This window comes from Mus pahari, chromosome 2 (genome assembly GCF_900095145.1).
Source record: "Mus pahari chromosome 2, PAHARI_EIJ_v1.1, whole genome shotgun sequence".
In the NCBI taxonomy this organism is placed as follows: domain Eukaryota; kingdom Metazoa; phylum Chordata; class Mammalia; order Rodentia; family Muridae; genus Mus; species Mus pahari.
The window spans coordinates 50,676,507-50,697,139 of NC_034591.1; the positions used below are offsets into that span (position 1 = coordinate 50,676,507).

At 43.4% G+C, this 20,633-nt stretch overlaps 1 long non-coding RNA gene across 6 annotated transcripts in view; it reads right to left on the minus strand.

Annotated features, from left to right (window-relative positions):
• Positions 1-20,633, minus strand: part of LOC110317414 — a 136,648-nt gene that overhangs the window by 93,047 nt on the left and 22,968 nt on the right. For 5 of the 6 annotated variants that reach the window (XR_003843253.1, XR_003843252.1, XR_003843257.1 and 2 more), the window contains one exon: positions 5,875-6,002. This is a non-coding gene — a long non-coding RNA (uncharacterized LOC110317414). Of the gene's footprint in view, positions 1-5,874; positions 6,003-18,523; positions 18,600-20,633 lie in introns of all 6 variants that reach the window. The other variant, XR_003843256.1, reaches the window with a different exon arrangement.

Sequence of the window (20,633 nt, forward strand, 5' to 3'; positions counted from 1 at the left end):
GGCTTAATGACCACGTACCACTTGAGTTCTACATTGAGTTCCTTGTGCAGTTTTTGTATTGCTAAAATGACTCGTGATTTTAACGAGCAACTTAGGAAGAGGGCGGCCTGCCTCTGTGTTAGCTACGTTCTACCTCCTTTCTGCCCCCCTGAGCAAGAGAACTGGCCTCTGGGACCAGTGCGAGCATCACAGTTCTATGACCGAACCATAGGGGTGGGAGGAGAGCATGTGCGAGCACTGGGCTCCACAGTGAGGTAAAATCATGCCACGTTCTACACAAGTGCCACTTTCCTCTGCTGGGGGCTGCAGCAGGCTCCATGTGAGTGAGAGGCAACCACAGGAGAGCTCTCACACCAGCTTCAGAGGGAACAGCGCTATAATGGGAACCAGGACAGGCTGACTGATCAGGGGTGGCGTTTAAATCTGCCACAAACAAGTCACAGATAAAAACATGTAAGAAGGAACCAAAGCAAAGATTACTCCTTATAGTATCACATTTATTACACTTAAAAGCAAACACTGTGAGCTCAAACTTTTTCCCTTTATATATGTAAATTCCAGAAAAAGCTGGCCATGGTGGGTCATGCCTTTGAATCATAGCACTTGGGAGGCAGAGGCAGGTGGATTTCTTGTGATCTTGAGGCTAGCCTGGTTTACACAGTTTCAGTCCAGTCAGGGTGATATAATAAGCTCAAACAAAACAAATACTAGCAAAATAAGACAAATTCATGCCTTAGATCAGGGGCTCCCTCTTGTGGCACACAAAAGCCTGCTTCCTGGAGTGGTTTGTCAGCCTGAAGGACCTTCTAGAATTTTCCAACAGTGGAGACTTTCATCTTTGACATTCAGTGACAGGGAACCAGCTCAATGGCTTTCTCTTGGTACCTTCCCAGGGACCTGTGTTCAGCTCGGGTGTGCCGCACCCACTCTGCACAGGAGTGGCACATATAACATTTGCCCACATGAACGTTTTGTTGTCAAGATTGCTCCTAAAGCATGTGTGGACCGCATGTCACTAAAAGAATCACCTATGGCTCAGGGAAACCCTAGCTTCAACTTGTATTTGGATGAAGTTCCAGGGTTAACTTAAGAGTCATGATCACTAACAAACCAAAAAAGTGATTCATGGACCACTTTTCCCGAGGCAGAAGAGTCACTTTCTATATTCTTTCCCCAACATTATCTAAAAGGGACATCTGCTTGTTACTGCAAGCACTTCCTTGAATGACAAGGCAGAAATAATCACACTTCCCAAAATAGTAAAATGTCACCCTCATTTACATACTGATGTCAGTGTACGAAAACAGGGAAACTTATACTTGGTCCTAACCAAAATCCTAACTTTTGGCTTAGTGAATTTCAGTCAAACAACTGTTTCCTAAACTACTTTATTCCATTTGTTTTAGACTAAGGAAGTTTTTTCTAAGCTTATTGATTTCTTTTATTATGTTTGGGAGGTGTCAGAAGGGAGTGATGGATAGTTAGGGGCAGATCCAATCAAGAAATATTGCATGAATGAGTGAAACATCTAAGAATAAAGAATAGTATTTTAAAAAATTAAAATGTAGGAAACTACCCAAAAGACATTGAAATGTAATCTTCTATTATAGATATGAGGGTATTAGGAGGGAAGATGGCCAGACTCCAGAATCTGATGCCCTCCTGGTCCTACAGTAGACAAGGGCAGCTCCTGCTGGAATGCGCTCCAAGGTTCCTCTTAGCTACCATCTACTGTCCCAAGAACCTTACCCGTCCCCGGGCTGGGACTAAAGGCGTGTGCCACCGTGCCCACTTGGCTCTTCATGTAAAGGAGGACTATACTGTGAAAAGAAAGCACAACTCTACTTCTACTTCAGGTATGAAATAGAAATATGCTTTATCATCCTAAAGAGTATCTTCCACAGGGAGAATGACCTCACACTGTGCCATTATTACCTTACAGGACCCAAATAGCAGATGCTCTGAACGCTGAGGTTTCTGGGGATAAACAGATTGTTTGCTTAGACTTCTGTCAGAACCCTGACCACACAACTCCAGGATGACCCAACAGGATGGTTCCTGTGGTGTTGTTATAGCAAAGTCTGATGTCTTAGACACTGTTCTATTGCTGTAAAGAGACTGTGTTAAGCAAAGCAACTCTTATAAAGAAAAACATTTAATTGGGCTGGCTTACAGTTTCAGAGGGTGACTCCATTATCATCATGGTGGGATGGCATGGAGTCATGTACGCAGTGGCCAGAGCAGAAGCTGAGAGCTACATCCTGATCCACACAAGCTGTGGGCCTGGACTGGACTTTTGAAACCTCAAAGCCCCCCACCCCCACCCCCAGTGACACACAAGGCAACACCTCCTATCCTGGATCCTTTCAGAGTCTCACTGTGTGGGGTGGAGACACTCATACCCCATGGGGGTCATTCTTATGCAAAGCAGCACAAAGGCAAGTGCAAACTTTCTGCATGTCCCTTCAGCAGGTTGTGAATTAGTTATTATTAGCCCAGAAGGTGTCAGCTTCCACTTTCCCCAGTTATACTCAATGTTCTGACAAACATCAGCCAAACTTAACCTCCCTACTATCCAAGGGGAAGGGTGGGAAGGGCGCTTTACATTTGGTCTTACTGCCTCCATCTGACCTTCGTGAAGCTGTGGCAGGCACGGACACTACTTCCCTGTTAGAAGACGTTAAGTGTAGGCATTATCTGATCTAGTATAGAGATGTTTAGGCAGTGGTTTAGGTCCATGGCTTGGGGCATGGTTTAGACTTTATGTCTTCAAATATCTTGGTAACATCCTTTAAAAGTAACGTACAGGGAATTAATCCCCAAGAACCAGGCTTTCAGCACTTCTAGTTGACAGGAACTAAGTTTTAACATTTGTTTCTTAAGAATTTTGATTGTCAGAATGTAAATGGCACTGAGTAAGGAGAAATGAGGCCAAATTTCACAAGCAAAGCAACCTTGGAGCAGAGTCAGAGCCAGCCTCTCTGCTCACTCCCACTCTGTCCCACCCCAGAGCAAGCCCAGGACACTTGCCTAAGAGCTCAGCTCCCCTCCCCAGCCTTACTCACCCAGGTGCCTGTCTTCCAAGTCACAAATCAAGAGAGCCTCTTCAGGAAAGCAAGGCTTACTTACACTGGCCAGCCGGTGCTGACTTCTCCCAGCAGTGTAAAATCAACTTCCTTAGCTCTCCTCGACTCAAGACCTAAGCTCGGTTTCTCAGCGTTCTCCCAATTATCCTTGCCCATTTCGTTCAATGTGCTACTGTCAAGGTCATGGCTAAATCCACAATCCCAAGGTCCCAGCTGATCTAACCCATCCACTGCACTGACTGTGGAGGGCTGCTCACTGAAGCAGCAGGTTTTCAGACCCTGTACTACGCTGTCCAGCTGCTATCCAACCCGTCTCCCTTGCCAATCCCATCTCACTTCCTTTAGTTAGCTTTGGTCTCAGGCACTTGGCCACTGCTCCACTCGACTTCCCCCTTGTAAATGCCCTAATCTTGGACTATTCAGACTGCAGCAGCTCAGAAGAGCAGGTGCCACACACCTCTCTCTTTGAAACCCACCAACCCCTGTTCATGTCATCAGAAACAAAAACCCTTAGTATAACCGTCATTTGCATGTAGCCCTATGCTGCTTGCTTTACTCTTGTGGGGACCTCTCCCTCCTGTCCAGGCAAGCCTGGCCTGGCTGCATCCTAAGATCTCTGCATTTGCTATCCTGTCTACACTCCAGTCCCACTGTCTTCCCCTGGGACTGCTTGCTCTGCTGTTTCAAATCACTGTTCGGAAGATACTTTTCAATGGAGGAGCTTTCCTCAAAGCACCCCACGTCCTGGCCCTGAGCCCCCAACCCCTGCCTACCCTGCAGTTCTAAGTTCATGGGGCACCAGAAGATGTGTTTCATTCATCTATTTGTTCTAGGTCTGCATCTAGAACGTTCCATGAGTGCAGTTTTGCTTGCTGCGGTGCCACAAGCATCTACAATATTGTCTGGCACACGGCAGGAAGTCAAGAAAACACTTGGCTATAATCAAAGCCATATTCATCAGACAATACAGATTTCTATGAATTATCTGTATGAAAAAGAAAGCTGAAGAAACAGAGAACACTAAACAATAGAGGACTAAGAATGACCATACGTGATGATAGAGACCAGCCTGTCAAGGAAGATACAAGCCGCAGCTGAGTGTGAAGGAGCTCGCCTAAAATCTAGCACATGGGAAGCTCAGGCAGCAGAGCTGTTATAAGTCTAGGCCAATCTGGGCTACATGCAAAACCCTGCTTTAAATAAACAGATAAGTAAACAAGTCAATAAAAAAGTAAACACAGAGAGACTGACAAATCCAAGGTACAAACAACTTAAAATTTTCTAATCCAGCATGGTGACACATGCCTGTAATGGAGCACTCAGGAATTTAAGGCAAGAGATCTGAAGCCTAGCCTGAAGTTCAAACTTCTACCTAAAAGAGAAAGAACAAGGGAGACGAGAGAGAAAAGGGAGACAGCTAGCTGTCACATGGTAAAATGGAGGAAAATGAAAATAATTTTAATTTTAATGTTTTATTTAATATATGAATAGTGTTATTTCCACATTTAAAGTATGAAAAATTTTAAATATCATGGAGTTGTTATTGTATCTTTATGCAGCCCAGGCTGTCCTGGAACTCACTCTGTAGACCAGGCTCGCTTGAAACTCAAGACATCCGCCTGCCCTGCCTCCTGAGTGCCAAGACTAAAGGCATGGGCCTCTATGCCCTGCTACATGGTAGTTTTTAGTATTAAGTACTTGGAATAGCGCTTATTTCACTGCAGAGAACATCTCAGATAGCACTACCATGCCTCAATGCTCAGAAGCTGTGTGTGGGGCTGGTGAGATGGCTCAGCGGGTAAGAGCACCCGACTGTTCTACCGAAGGTCCGGAGTTCAAATCCCAGCAACCACATGGTGGCTCATAACCATCCGTAACAAGATCTGACGCCCTCTTCTGGAGTGTCTGAAGACAGCTACAGTGTACTTACATATAATAAATAAATAAATAAATCTTTAAAAAAAAAAAAAAAGAGCTGTGTGTGGCCAAGAGGCTGCCATATTGAACAATGCCGTGTTCTGACCCAAATGCAACCACTGCAATGAAATGGGGACTGCCTGGAATCCAAAACAAGACCCTCAGGCAGGATCATGGTGTACTGCTTCTGTCAGAAAAGCTTCTGAGAATAAAACAGAAGAAACGGTGTCCCTTCTGATGTGTAACTGCCATCAAGACAAGTGACTTGTGCTTCGACTGCAGAGGCCAGGGCCGTTCTCCCATTTGACTAAGAACGAGTCCTTACAGTTTTATGTACATTCAGATAGCATAGCCATTGTTTTCAGCTAGAACCATCAGTACAATTTCCACTTGACTGGCATGGATCTTGGGTCCGCCCTGCACTGAGGGACTGCCCTGAGAGGTGACCTTTTCCAGTGTTACAGAAATTGCCTCACCTGTACATTTGCATTTTACTAATACAGACTGAATCAAGTAACCAAGGAGAAGGCTTTTTACACAAACAGTGCCTGCATTTAAGCATTACTGTTTTCAGAGATGAACTATTATGTAAGGAAAGTGCTTCCGTGGCTCTTATCAGTGACTTTACCTTCTCCCAGAATCCCATTCATTTACAAACACACATTTACTACTATCTTAAATTATTGATTATTGGCAGGGGAAATAACCACCTCACCATCATTCTCTAGTAGCAGTATTTAAAGAACCCAATTAAAATGCACCTCAAGGCTCTAAGATTCTACACTTTGTACATGCTTATGCACCTGTCTGTGTGTGCATGCACACACTCGTACGTGGAAGCCACAGAGTGCCACATGCTGCACCTACTTACCAGTGGCTCTGATCTGTGGTCATGTACTCCTGCAAATCAGTGAGCCCTGCCTGGGTGCATCAGCAGGGCAGAGAGGTTGCAGACTCCTGTTAGTGCAATTCTTCTAACCCTAAGAATCAACGAGATGCCTGTGGGAGAAAAGAAACTGCATTACATCCAGGACAAGCTCCAAGGAGACTAGAAAGAAAGCAGGTTTCTTTTCCGTGTGTGTGTGTGTGTGTGTGTGTGTGTGTGTGTGTGTGTGTGTGTTTAAAGTGATGGTGCAGAGCAAGTTAATTCATGGCCTTAGACACAACACAGCAATCTTTGTATCAATGTCCTTTCTGTTTTAAAGACATATATACATACAGCATGATCTGGTTACTTTTTACCAGTCTGACCCTTCACCCAATAGAATCTGCCATCTCTAGCGATAAGACTAATTGGAGATATTTTTGATTCAAGAGAGGCAGGGGAAATGGCTAGAAGACTGACTCAGGACACACAGATGTATTTCTATAACCAAGGGAGCTGGGAAGCCAAAGTAAGGGGACTGCCATGATTTGGAGACTAGCCTGGACTACACAGCAACCAATCTAGGCCAACCTGGGATGCAGTGTGAGGTCCGGTCTCAAAGAGGAAGAGAGAGAGGAAAATGTCAGTGAGAAAAGAGAAGAGAATGAAAATGATTGAGTTATTGACAGATAAGCTGATTGAAACTCTGGACTTATTGTGAAAACATGAAAGTGATTGGATGTTTATGTTAAATCACAACTATAAAGCTGTCTGCATACATGGACTGAAAAGACCACTTCGTGCACTGGGATGGGTCACTGTTCTCCCTAGATTGTCTCTCACACGCTCTGCTTTTTTTTTAGAAAAAAAAAAAAAAATCAGTATGATTTCATTACTGTAAGCTGTTTACAGATGCCGCAGTCTTCTTCAAAGGTTTATTTCACGTTGAATTAGCTGAGAACATGAACCCCTTCAGCTGGTCCTGCTCCAGTGATACTGTAGCAGGAAACTGCTCTTTACACCAGCTGGGGACCTGTCAGCCTATGGCATGTTCTGTTCAATGGAGGTTGTGCTCTGCTCCACGGTTAACTCAAAGCTGTCCATGCTTCAGCCTGAGTATTTTTCATGGATGCTTTCTTTATGCCAAACTTGCTCTTTCCTGTCCTTGCCCCTCTAATCCACTTCAGCACACTGCAAACTGAGCACTGTCTCTTTAGGCCTTGGAACTTGTTCCATGGTGCTCCTGACAGCTCCCCAGCCTAAAGTCTCAGAGGCCTGAGGGCCTGGTCTCCTCCCACCTCCCAGGCTCCACCCCACAAGGCGGCGCTAGCTACGCTTTCTCCTCTTCCACAGGACCTGTCAGGGCTGCTCTTTCTGTGAGGCCACTCCCCTCTACATGCCAATCCTTCCTATCAGAGATGACATCATAGGCTTGGTGCTATCTTCCAACACTGCATTTGCTCATCTGTGTGCTTTTAGGAAGCCCATCTCTGAAAACCTTCGTAAGCTACTTGGGAACCCTGACTGCTAGCCTATACAGAAAAGATGGCATAGCTATTCGGACCATGAAGCTGGATAGTGCGAGAGGGACAGTCTGGTGGTGGCTGAGCTCTTCTCCCGAGGATCTCCCAGGGCTTTTCTCCGTCTGTAGTTAAGTGTTTTCCATGTTTTCATGTGCAACCCCATCTTTTAATATGGAGCCTCTATAATCCCCAGTCTGTAAGCCTTTGCTTGTTCCAGACTCTATAGGATAGTAGACATGGTGGTACATGCCTTTAATCCCAGTGCTTAAGAAACAGAGTCAAGTAAATATGAGTTCAAGGCTAGTCTGGTCTACATAGCAAATTCCAGGACAGAGATTGATTAACAACAATAACAACAACAACAACACCCTGTCTCAAAAAAAAAAAAAAAAAAACACTTTGTTTTCCTTAAATTATCAGTTTAATTCCACATTGACAAAAAACAGGATAGGAAGCATAGGTCCAGAAGACCTAGAAATATACATGCAAATTTTATCACACAAAAACTAAATGCAACAACAGCACTATAGCTTGTAACACAGCACTGACACTGATGGAGTCCTGTGATCATGTCCCAGAAACAGCATTACAAAACAAAAACCCAGAAGAGATCTAAGCCTGGCCATCATCCATAAGCTGCCATTAGCCTTCTTAATCTAAAACAAACAACAAAAGCCCCACTTCACAGGGCTGAATGGAATAGATGAACCTGTAACCCCAGGACTCAGGAGGCCAGCAGAGGAGGACGGGACAAGTTCAAAGGCTACTTGAATTTAGGTGCTAAGACCGGGCTCATAAAACCAAGGGCAGGGCCTACAGCTCTGTGGCACAGCGTTTGCCAATTACGAAGTTATCTCTAGCCATGCTGGAGGGTAAGTCTCACTTCTTATCTGAAAACCACTTGTCCAGCAGATTTTCATATAAACTGGGGTCTTCAGAATTGTCCCTGGGGAGGAATACACTGGTTGGTACACAGGTCCTGGGGTCAATCAACGGCACCAACAAAGAAACACACACACAACTTGAAAAGCTATCCATGACACCTCCCCAAATCCCATTAACACATCCTCTTACATTGCTGGTTAGGTGTGATCTGGCCTCAAGTAGCAGAAAGTATTATTCATGTTTTAGAGGTATGGGCAATCAGTAATTAATGTTTGTATGAGAAATACATGGCAGGCTAGGATGCTTTTAATTTTTAAAATGAATGTACCCTAGTGTCTTACTGCTCTACTGGTGTGAAGAGATAGCATGACAAAAGCAACTGATGAAAGAAATCACTTAACTGGGGATGTGCTTACAGTTCCAGAGGTTTAGTCCATTATCATCATGTCAGGAAGCATGGTGGCAGGTATGCCAACGATGGTGCTGGAGAAATGGTTGACATACTGGTCTTCAGGCAAGAGGGAGCCACTGGACTTGGCATGGGTTTTGTGAAACCTCAAAGCCAAACCCAAGAAACACACTCTTCTCCAACAAGGCCACACACCTGATCCTTTCAAACAGTGCCACTCCCTGATGACTCAACATGTATGCCCATGGGGACCATTTCTTATTCAAACCACAATACCTAATAATCCAAGAAAAGAGTGTTCTTTAAAGAATCTGCCCTTCTGTGGTAACATTCTTTCAGATGGTCTGTTGGCTACAGTTGCCCTTCATATGCAGGGAGGAGCTGGTTTTGCCCTACTGCATTAGTTATGAATGGTTACTTTATTATAAAAACTTGCATTAAAAAATGCATGCTTTGAAACTTTATATGCCCCAATACAGGGGACTGCCAGGGCCAAGAAGTGGGACTGGATGGGTAGGGGAGCAGGGTGGGAGAAGGGTATAGGGGACATTCGGGATAGCATTCGACATGTAAATAAAGAAAATATCTAATAAAAAAAAAAGTTGAAAAAAAAAGCATGCTTTGAAAGACTAAAGATGCTCTTTGCTTTCTTCAGTGTTTTACCCTAACCATCAAAACAAAATGTCTGCACCAGAGTCCTCATCCTTGGACCAAGGAGGAAGGCCCACTATGGAGACGCCACATGCAATGTCTAGGAGCCTCACAGAGTGAAGCCCAAGTAACAAGGGGTCGAAGCTCTCTTCAGCAGATTTCTAAACAGCACAGGTCCAGACCTCAGGGCCCAGAGTTTGGTTCTGCTCCCCCGTCCTGAGCACCTCCCAGATACCTTCTAGAGAACCCAATTCACACGCTGTCCTGGGCCTGTTATGTAACTGTGGTTGAAGATATTTTTCAGTAGACTCTTTAAACAAAGGTTCACGTGACACATTTCTTCTTGAGTTTAGTTCCAGGAAATGTTTGGTTTCTGCAGATGTTTATGTGCTTCTGGTTGTCAACACACACAAACTATGCAACTCTGTGTTTTCCTTTTCTCGCTTTAGCAATTAGAAAGCCCCCAAATCAAATCTGTTCACCAATTCTGCCCATCAGAATGGCTTAAACCTTATTTTTTATAAACCTATTTTACCTTTTGGCCTGAAACATGCTAGTGTCATAGTGGCTTATGAAAAGGGAAAGCATTGCTGTGTCTTGCACTAAGAAGGATACCTGCTAAGAATTCAGTTCTGTGTTGCCTAAAAGAGCCCTTTCCCAAAGAGACACAATACAGCCCTGTCCACAACGCTTGACTGAGACACAAATAGACTCCCAGCTGAATTTCCCTAGCAACCCCGAGAAGCCTGAAGGGTTTTGTCAACTACATCAGTGAGAGTTCTTTAATTACTATTTTGAAAATTAAAGTGTTTTGAAAAAGCCAGCTAAAGGGCTTTCTGGCAGGTGTTCTTAGAGACTAGGACTAAGCATACAGATCTACAAGCCAAGGGACTACTTCAACTGTGCCAGAACTCTGGCTCAACATTCCCTCACAGATAAAGCAAAAACAAAAGAGAATTGATTACAAAGTTATCCCTAGGGATGCTGGGAAGTAAGTCTCAGCCTAACTGTGACTTGTGCTGGTTCTTATCTGAGAAAAAGCTTTTCTAGCAGATCATCATATAAGCAATATACTGAGAACTGCCCCTGGGGGATATGCTTATTCAGACTTCCTTGTAGTATTTATTATATATGGTACAAATGCAAAGCTCTGATAACCTAATGAAATAAATATCCTGAGAGTATTTTTCAAATATGATAGCCACATAGAGTAACTCAGAAAGGCTTGATGAACTGACCAGGAGTGTGGACTGAATCCAGGGCCTCATATTTTACCACTGAGCTATATTGTGGCAAAGGAGTTTTAAACAGATTTAATTTTAGTAACCAACTCTTAATAGTACATACCTACACACTGGACATGGTACAAGTTTTTGGTCAAATGATCATTTTGAGACTAATAAATATTAATTAATGTATATCATACTAGTTGGGGGTGAGCATGCCTTTAATCTCAGCACTTAGGAAGCAGAAGCTGGCAGATCTCTTGTGAGTTTGAGGGCAGCTTGGGCTATATAGTAAATTTCAAACCAGCCAAGTCTTTACAGTAATGCCTTGTCTAAAACAAAGTATGGATAGTTATGCAGAGGTATAACATTTTAAAAAGATAATAGTGTGCTATCCTTATATTTAGATTTATAGTATGTATAGTTATTAAAACTGTAGCTCTTCTATTAATGGTTAAAAATCAGAACTTGAGGGCAAATGTTAAGTCAGCTCCAGTGAACACTGCCATTTTGTGTCTTGTTTTGGACACCCATGTGGGATTTCAAACTACATTGTGAGCTAGCCAACTACCAACCCCACCCCCAGCATCTCCCCCCCCCCATGGCCTCACACACACAGCCACACACACGGACATGGACACACGGACACGGACACATGGATGGTCACACACATACACAAAGCCACCTGTGAGGACTCGGAGGGGAGAATACTGCTTTATTTAAAGGTAAGTTTCAGGTACCTCTGTCTGTGGGAGGGAGAAGTCCACATGTCTGTCCATGAGCTACTCTCCTGCATCTGGATGGGAACTGGGGAAAAGGGTGATTGCAAGGGTGGGGACTTAACATGCTGGTGTTTCTAACAGAAAGCAGGGCGTCCTCTAGTGGTCCCAGCCTGTGGGTATAGCTACCATGAAAGCCAGAGTAAGAGTGCCTTCGGAAGTTCAAAGTTGCAGCATCCCATCAAGAACTCAGAATTCACACACAGTTCCTCCTGATACCACAGACAGGTGTATACAACAAAGGTCACATTTACCAAGCAAGCTAGGCAACAGGGGTGACTTTCTCATCAAGGTTTTGGGGAAGTGAGTAGAATATTAATCCGGGTCAAATCAAGGCCTTAAAAGAACAGTTAATGGTTTTAGTCATTCTTGAGCTACCTTCATATTTTAAAAATAGTAGAACAGAAAAAGACATGGTTAGAGTCATTAAAAAGCTACAACAAATTCATAGTTTAACTGTTAAATGAAGTATTTTCTTTAACAGCTAGAAAATGCAACATTGCTGATTATTTAACAATACAGTAGAAGTCTTAATAAAAACAGTTAAAATGATAAAAGTGAGGGGCTGGGAAGATGGCTCAGTTAATAAAAGCATGAGGGCCTGAGTTCTGATCACCAGACATGACAGCCAATCACGTCTATAGCCCCAGTACTTTCAGAACAGGGAGAACAAGAGGCTCATGATGGGCAGACCCAAGGCTTCCGGCTCATCTCACCACATCTGTAAGTTTCAGGAGACCAGTTGGAGAGAGACCAGGGGAGAGATGCCTGATGTCAATTTCTGGAGTCTACAAGCACACACACATGTAAACATATGGATGCACATACCACATATACACAAAAATACAAACATGAAATGCAAACATGTAAACTGCATGTTTGTGTGATAACTTTCTATAGCAACAAGTACAAAGAGAAACTTAGGATAAAATGTGAGTCCATCAATGTTCCTGGATATAAAAATCAATATACAAAAAATAGTATCTCATAACTTATATCAAAAGCCATTTCATAGAATAGGAATAGCTTTCACTTAACACATGTTCATGTCTATTCAAACGACATACTTTCTAAGAATAAGGAAATAAATCTTCAAGAGCTTTACAGAGAAAATTGCAAGGTGGGCAAATGAAGAAATCTCCTCTTTGTGGGTTAAAGAGTAAATGTCCCTGACTTGAACATGGACACACAGACTTTTAGTTAAAATCTCTACAAAGTCCTTCAAGGAGCATGGTAAACCCAGTCAAAAATAAAATAATAATAATAATAATAATAATAATAATAATAATAAAGCCTTTAATACCTTGAAGTTAAGTTATATGCCTTCCAGGAATTATGGATTTATATTAAATAATAAATAAAATGTTAAGGACAGATAAAATGTCAGAGAACTCAGAAAAGTTCATTGAAGTTTCCTTTGTATCTGTTTTATGTATATAAAGGTACACATTTGTTGTGTGTAGGCTGGGCCATGGGTGTGCAGGTCAGAGGACAACTTCCAGTGTCCTTCCTGAACTCTCCAAGGAGGCTGGCTTCTCCATTGGTACTGCCCACCAAGATGCCACCTAACTAATGTCAAGGACCCTTTCTGTTCTTTGTTTGCTTCAAACAAGATTTTAATTATTGTTTGTTCGTTTCTTGTGTATGACTTTGTCTTTATTGAAATTCTAGAAAATTCACCCACTATATTCTCTATGACAAAACACTATCAAAAGTAATTAATACTTCTGCCTTGCAGAACACTCATGCTTGACTGAGCTCTTGCTAACTAGAACCCTGAGCCACACCAAGAAGGCTCCACTTCCAACTAGACTGTAAGGCCAACAAGCTTTCTTGGAGACAACAAAGACACCACAGCTACTTGGGAAGACTACTGGGCCAGAGAGGAAGGCCAGGTGCTGGCTACCAACTGTTACCCCCGGATGACTTCAGTCAACACAAAACATCAGTGTCTGTTTCACTGGACCACAAACAACGTTTCAGACGTAACAAGTGACATCTGGAGTAGCGTTCGAGAATGAGTGAGGTGTTAAGTTCATCTAGAGTCCCCAATCAATCACTAATTTAAAACAAAACGAAGTTATGATGGAGGGAAAAAAGCTCCAGATTCTCTAAGTACAGATTCTCTCTGATGCACACAGGGTGGGGGTGTGCAGCAGAGGTCAATCCTGCCATGAGAAATCAAAGTCGGTGAATATGTAATGAGTTGGTACACAAACAGTGGCCAGAACGCCACTTGGCAGACAGCAACAACCCATTACGTTATACAACGCAATGCCCGTGCACGCCCGATTTCAAAGCTGAGCCATGTTCCTTACCGTCACACTTGTGAAACAATCATGTGACTTTCATAAACAAACAAAAATGACTTTATGTGTATGTTCAAATCATCAAGTAAACAGACAAAACCCAACTCGGTGTGTATGTATTGATGCGCAAAAAAAAAAAAAAAAAAAAAAAAAAAAAAAAAAAAAAAAAAAAAAAAAAAAAAAAAAAAACCTGGAGAGGAAAAGAATCCACTCCAATTATTTTCTCTTTCCTCGTTCTTTTTCCATTTGTAAGTATTTGTTTTAGATGCAGTCCCTTAAAATATATTTAGAAAATGAAGCATGATTAAAAGTGAACTTACTGATTTATCAGAAAGTAAAATGTGAGAGCCGGGCAGTGGCGGGAGGATCTCTGAGTTCCAGAACAACCAGGCTGTCTTAAAACAATTAAAAGAACAGAAAGAAAAAAGAAAAAAAACTATTAAAAAAAAAAAGGGGGGGGGGGGATGTGAACTACTGTCCAGAAATCTACCACTAGATGGCACTGTATGGGGCAATTTTAGAAAATACTGGATTATGAGATTCAAACTGTCAAATTACAAAAACAGTTTTCAGGAGGCAGGATATGATCAAATCAGCCCTGTTTTGTTTTGTTTTTTTAGCTATTGTGCCATTTCAAATGCAGATAAGGCTACTGAGAGAAAACAATAATCAAGTTAAATATTTGCTAATTTTGATATACCAACAACTTTTCTGATATTCCACCTCTACTTCCCAGTTCCCAAAACAGCAATGAAGTACAGAAATGTATTTCAGTGCACAATATGTGTGTGTGTGTGTGTGGGGGGGGGGTGTTTGTGCTGCAATCCATCGGCTTGGTTAAAGGGAACTACATTTCCCAGAATCCCCTTCCACATATGACTCTAGGCCAAGGTCAGTTAAGTATGTTTAGCCACTGAGTCATTTCTACCTCTTCTTTCGAACTTGTCAAATTATTATTTAGTAGTTTTACTCACTTTTACTGAAACTTTCAAATTTCTATAAACCAGGCAAAGGTGACAGTCAACCCTCAACATGGCTCCTGAAGTAGACCAGGGGATACCAGACCTAGAGAGGTTCAACTACCTGGATTAGCAGGTGTTTATTACAAGAATGGGTGAGTTGAGTCACTGTCATTTCTGGATCAGTCTAATTCACCCCTCTAACTTCAAAGAAAATGGGAAGTGTAACTACTTGTCTGTTTCTGTGACAGACAAGGTCAAGTGCTTGCTCTGCCCCTATTTTAAAGGGTTGCTTCTGGCTGTGCCATCCAGTCTGGGTGATCCTTCCACACAGAGACCTCAACCCTTACGTCTAACAATGAATTTCCAACTAAGTCACTCACTCTCCCTGGGCTCCTCGAACTGCTGCTGGTTTTGTTTGAACAAAGATCTCAGGTGCTCTGGGGTTACTGAGCCCTTTACAGCCACTGTTTGCTTTAGGCCTCTAGCACCCTAGGACAAGGCACCGCTTCCTGTTGGCACATGCCAGCTGCAGATCCTTTTAAGGTCTAGGGCAGCAGAGAACCTTTTTCAAAGTTAAACAATGGTACGCATCAGCACCAGGATCTAAAGCTGAGCAGGGCTCTACTGCATCCCCGGAGGGAGTTCTCAAACACCAGATGACAGAGCGTCTCCACCTGACCCATGCGATCAGACTACGTGAGAGGAGAGCCTGGACCTGGTTTTCTTCCTCACAGCTGTGGCATGCGCGGCTGTGAAAGCCAGAGGACAGCCTCCAGTGTCCTTCCTCGGTTACCAACCACCTTGGGTTTTGTTTGTTTGTTTGTTTGTTTTGAAATAAAGTTTTTTATTGGTCTGGCACTTACTAAGTAAGTAGGCTGGCCAGCCAGTAAAGTTCAAAGACCTACTAGTCTTCACCTCTCTACAGCTGGGACTCTTAAGTGTGGACCACCACCACCACGACATCTAACTGGTTACATGGGTTCTGGGTATTGAACTCAGATCCTTGTGTCTGTTCAGCAAGGGCTCTACTGGCTCATCTGCCAAGCCCAGCAATCTGGATCTCTCTGTGCGCACTGCCCATCACAAGCATATAATAAAGCCTTATATAAGCATCTAATGCCTGTGTTTAGCATGTGACTAAATATACTGATTTTGAACATTAGCTGACCTTCTCTCAGAAACTATGTCTTCTCCAACTGAAATTACAAAGCAGCCTGGGTTTCATAAGACAGTGCAGATGCTGAAGACAAAAGCCAGTGCTAAAGCACACAGTGCCTGAAATCCACAGAGCTGTGGTAGGCTACAAGACCTCAGCTACCCTGCACGATCCACACCTAATAACTCACAGCTGCAGATACTCCATTCTGCCTGTCACACTGGCCCCCCATCCCCAGTGACTGTGTGAACTTCATCAGTTCTGGCCCTCCTGACCCACTGTGGTTAAGGGAACCAAACCAGTCATGTTGTGAGAGATGGCAACTAGTAACTTTCTAGGCCGAAGGCTGTGTAAGATGCAGCACCTCCCAGCCAGCCCTCTTGGGAAGGTTTCACACTTGGGTTCTGTCACCCTATCTGAATTAAAGACACAGGAAATGAAAGCTATGAAGACATTTTTCTGCTCTCGGCTGTTACTGAAAAATACCTACTCGGTGCTGCTCAGTAAGTAACAGACTGAGGATCTGTTTGAATGCACCAAAAAACTCACTGTGTGCATCCTGAACACAAGTCCTATCTGTTTGTATACGTTTAAGCACAGCAATCTCATAGTACTCAATTATCGAGATAGGCCTACGACCTAAGGGACTCTTCAGAGCTCTTCTGGCCAGCAATCACCGAGAGGAACTCCATCTCCACTAGACCAAGGCTGAGCGCTTCTCAAGTCTGGGGTAGAGAGAAATCCTTTTCCTGTTGGGCCCACCACCTAAGCTCTCCGTTTCCTCTTCTGGAAGCCTCCCCTTGCCAAAAGATTCCTGGTCTCACTTCTCTTCTCCTCAGTATGGAGTCTTCTCACTCACTACTCGTTGAAAACTCAGGTTTTTTCTGCCCAGAATCACCCACTCACCTGACTCAGACAGTCATGCAAGCTGCACACTATAAAAATAGCTTTTGCCTTAGCTTGTGCACCCTTCAGTCCTTCACACTTGGATACAGCAGCAGCACCTTCACACCGTTGGCTTTAGTCAAATGTCCTTCTTTGGGTATGACTTTGAAGAGGAGAAATATTTTCAAAGACTTGAAATTAATTAGCTGCTGTTACAGTCTTCAGTGGAAACAGCTGTTTTAAAACTAGTTTTATACTAGCTGTTTAAATTGCTATGCAGTCTCAACAAGACAACCCACTTTAAATCAGAGTTTGCTAGTCACTTAGAAACGGAAATACACGATCCACTGACATAACAAATTTTACAACCTCCATCTTAAGTGGAGAGAAGGCCCTCATCTGTCCTCCATGGTTGCTTGGAGGATGCTCGACATCCCTCTCGTAGCCTGGCCAAAACCAGATCCCTAGGATGGTCCCAGAGAACCACTTATCGTTTTGCAGAGCATCCGCAGCAAGACTGAACCTGGCTGCTGGAACTCTCCCCTCCTTTTATCTCCTTCCAAAAAGGGCTTCTGAGAATAACTCCAAAACCAGCGGGAGCTTCAGACCACGGCTCTCTCCGACAACTGGTCACGGGATGCCGATAAAACTCCACCAGCAGGCCTCGCACAGGTTCCAAAGCAACACGCTGAACGGAGATGTGCACACAAAGCCAGCTGCAAACTACACCGAAGGCCCAGCTTCCGCCCAGAGGCCAAGGGGGAGCAAGCACAGCTCAATGAATGGTTCTGGGGACTCTACGGCTCGCCCACTCCAACAGCCTTGGATCTCATGGGCATCACTCTCAGATCTTCAAAGAGAAACAACTTTCACTGACACAATATATAGGAATCCAGAAAAAGAAAGGGTTTTTCTTTTTTCTTTCTTTCTTTCCAAAAAGCAACCTTTCTACACAGCAATTCTCAGATTATACTTTTTGGCCTGAAACCTAATTACTTGACTACTATTTGGTTAGCAGAGAACCTTAAATTTGTGTGTGTGTGTGTGTGTGTGTGTGTGTGTGTAGTGTATTTTCCCCATTTTAAGACATAATCTCTTAGGTTTTTTCCCTTTCTTTCTTTTTCTTTCTAAGGTAGTTTGCATCTTCAATCCCAGCACTCAGGAGACAGAAGCAGATGGATCTCTGAGTTTGAAGTGAGCCTGGCCTACAGAGTTGAGTTCCAGAATAGCCAGGTCTACAACAGAGAGAAATTCTGTCTCAAAAAGGCAAAAATGAATGAATGAAAGGACAAATAAATAATTAAAATTTAAAAGGCAGTTTCCTTCTTAAATCTGTCTTACAGATCTACCAACTTTGTTCTGATAGTTAAATCAAAACTAAACTGTACAAAAAAACATCACACAGCAAACACAGCAATGACTGCGCATTGAATGGGTTATATACAACCAATTCTCCATCTGGAGCAGAGCTCTGAGACTGTTCTGATTTTTAATTTTCCTTATATTTGTTTAAGTGTCTGCATGTACGAACATGCTGTGTGTGTGTGTGTGTGTGTGTGTGTGTGTGTGTGTGTGCGCACTCGTGCGGGCGCATGCTTGGTTGTGAGCCACTATGTAGGTGCTGGGAACCAAACTTGAGTCCTATGCCAAGGCAGCAAGTCCCCATAACTGTTGAACCTTCTTTTCTCGCCCCCAATTCTGTTCTTAAAGGCTAATACACGTAAGAACTGCTTCCTGTCATGAAGAGCTAGATTCATTTGCTGGACAACAGGAAAAAGCCTTAAAAAGCACACCTGTGACTCCTGAATGCGCAGGCTGGAGGCAGGAGGACAGTGAATTCAGGGCTAAAAGCAGACATTGTCTGACTTACCCTAGGGGGAGGTGCTTAGCTGCCTACAGTGTCGCCACAGAAGGTGATGATGGTGAGTATCTGGTGCCGCCTGTGCCTTGAAAGATAGAAAACTGCATTCTAATGCCCGGTGACTAAAAAAGCCAGAGATTTAGGAGACTCTTAAATTGTCCTGAAAAGCACCAGTTTAAGAAAATAATTGTGATGTTGTTCCAGCTCCCAGGCAAGAACCTCCTAACTCTTCCCCCCTTCAAACCCTGCCTTCAGCCTACGCCGTGCCTTGGTTACTGCGAAGTAATCAGTACACTTTCTCTCCCGTCCCTCTTCTTTCTAAATTCCTGCCATAGCTGTTCCAAGCAGTCACCATCTTTTCAAGTCCTCTAGCCAAGCTACATGGTTCCTTTACATTTAAAACTTCCAACAGTTCCCCATGGCCAACAGGGGAAGTGCATCAGCAGTCCATGCAGGGCCCTCTCCAGCCCCAACCCCCACCACTTTCCCACCACCAGCCACAAGCCCTTTCTTAAGTCCTCACACCTTTAACAGAGTGCCACATGGTGCCTTGGAAATGCTTCCCTGGTCTTACCCAAGGTGAGGAGCAGTGACTTCTCTGAAGGACTGCAGACAGTCCTCAGACAGCCCAGACCATGCAGGCAAGTGGACTGCAAACTCCCTGACCAGCCTGGGCCTGAGATACAGTGTTCACCACATTACACTACACTGCATGAGGTTTCTAGTTCCCCACCCATCCCTGACACATCCGCAGCAGAACCCCTCAGATAAGCAGCTGTGTGTCACTCTACATCAGTGAGCCCCAAGATGCCTCCCATCATGCACAGTCCACCACTCAGCCACAGATAGGCAGCCCTCGGTGCCACTGCTGATGGCGGTGAGCAGTCAGAAGGGCAGAGCAAGCACGCACTCGGTCACTATTAAATGGACAGCTGCTCAAATGAGCCTGACTTACCCCTTGCAAATGAAAGATCAGTAAAGTATGTCCTAGAAGCCTAGTGATAGAGAAGTTTCCAGAACATTCTGGAATCAGAGGAGCTTGGAGGATGACAGTACTTCCCGAGTGTGTGGGAAACTGGGAATGGAGTAAGTGACCTAAGAAGTTTCTAGATCCGTTGATGTCCACAAAAGAATGTACAGAAAAAGAGAATAGAACAGGATGGGTAAGAACAGGAAAAGGGAGGAAAAAACAAAAAACCAGAGCCAAGTACAATGTTCTGTAAAAGCCAGGATGCTGTTAATCTCTCTAGCTCTTTGACACAAGAATGACAATGTAGTGATCTCCTGAGACACTCTCTCACTCCTTCAAGAAAAACTAAGAACCACCTCTAGTTTGGAGTCAATGCAGGTTTGCAGCCCACAGCCCTTTCCATACACCTTGTGCCTATACCATCTGGGTTTCAAACAGCAGATGTCCTGGTCCCAGATCTCCGGTGTCTCCTCTCATACTCCTGGCCCTCTTAATCTCTTCCCGTGTTCACCCCCTGCACATTCTGCAGAACCAGGCTGCGACCTGTGAGGCTGCCCCACTGATTTAAAGACCACACTAACCATAATCAGACTTTTTTTGTACTAAAAGGAACTTATCAACAATAGTTGCTTTATTGCAGCATAAGCTATCAAGACTGCTCTGTAAAAAAAAAAAAAAAAAAAAATCTGTAATTTGGCACTAAGTAATTTTTGCCATTTTGATTTAATTTCTGTAAGTATTTAGCAGACCTAAGTATTTTTCTTGAAAGAAAAACTGGAAAATAATAACCATATCACATGGTGAAGGAAATTTAGGGGAACCTTGATGTTTAATCTATAAAAGTCCTTGATTCATTTAACCTTATATCTTTACTGAAATCTTAGATTATGCTATGTTCCACTGGGAGACTTACAAACTATTTTCCTAATGTGAAAACTGATTATGTATTATACAGATATAATGGAAGAGTATCAAGTATGATCTCAATTAACCATTTTAATCGTATTTGTTATGTACAAATTCCAAGTTTAGTTAACAAGAACAGTAAGAGAATCATGCTTAATGTAGGCAATAAAAAGAAGGGAATTTCACAATCTCTTAGACAGGCATTAAAAAGCAAGACCAGCAGGCAGGGGGGAGGAGCAGGGG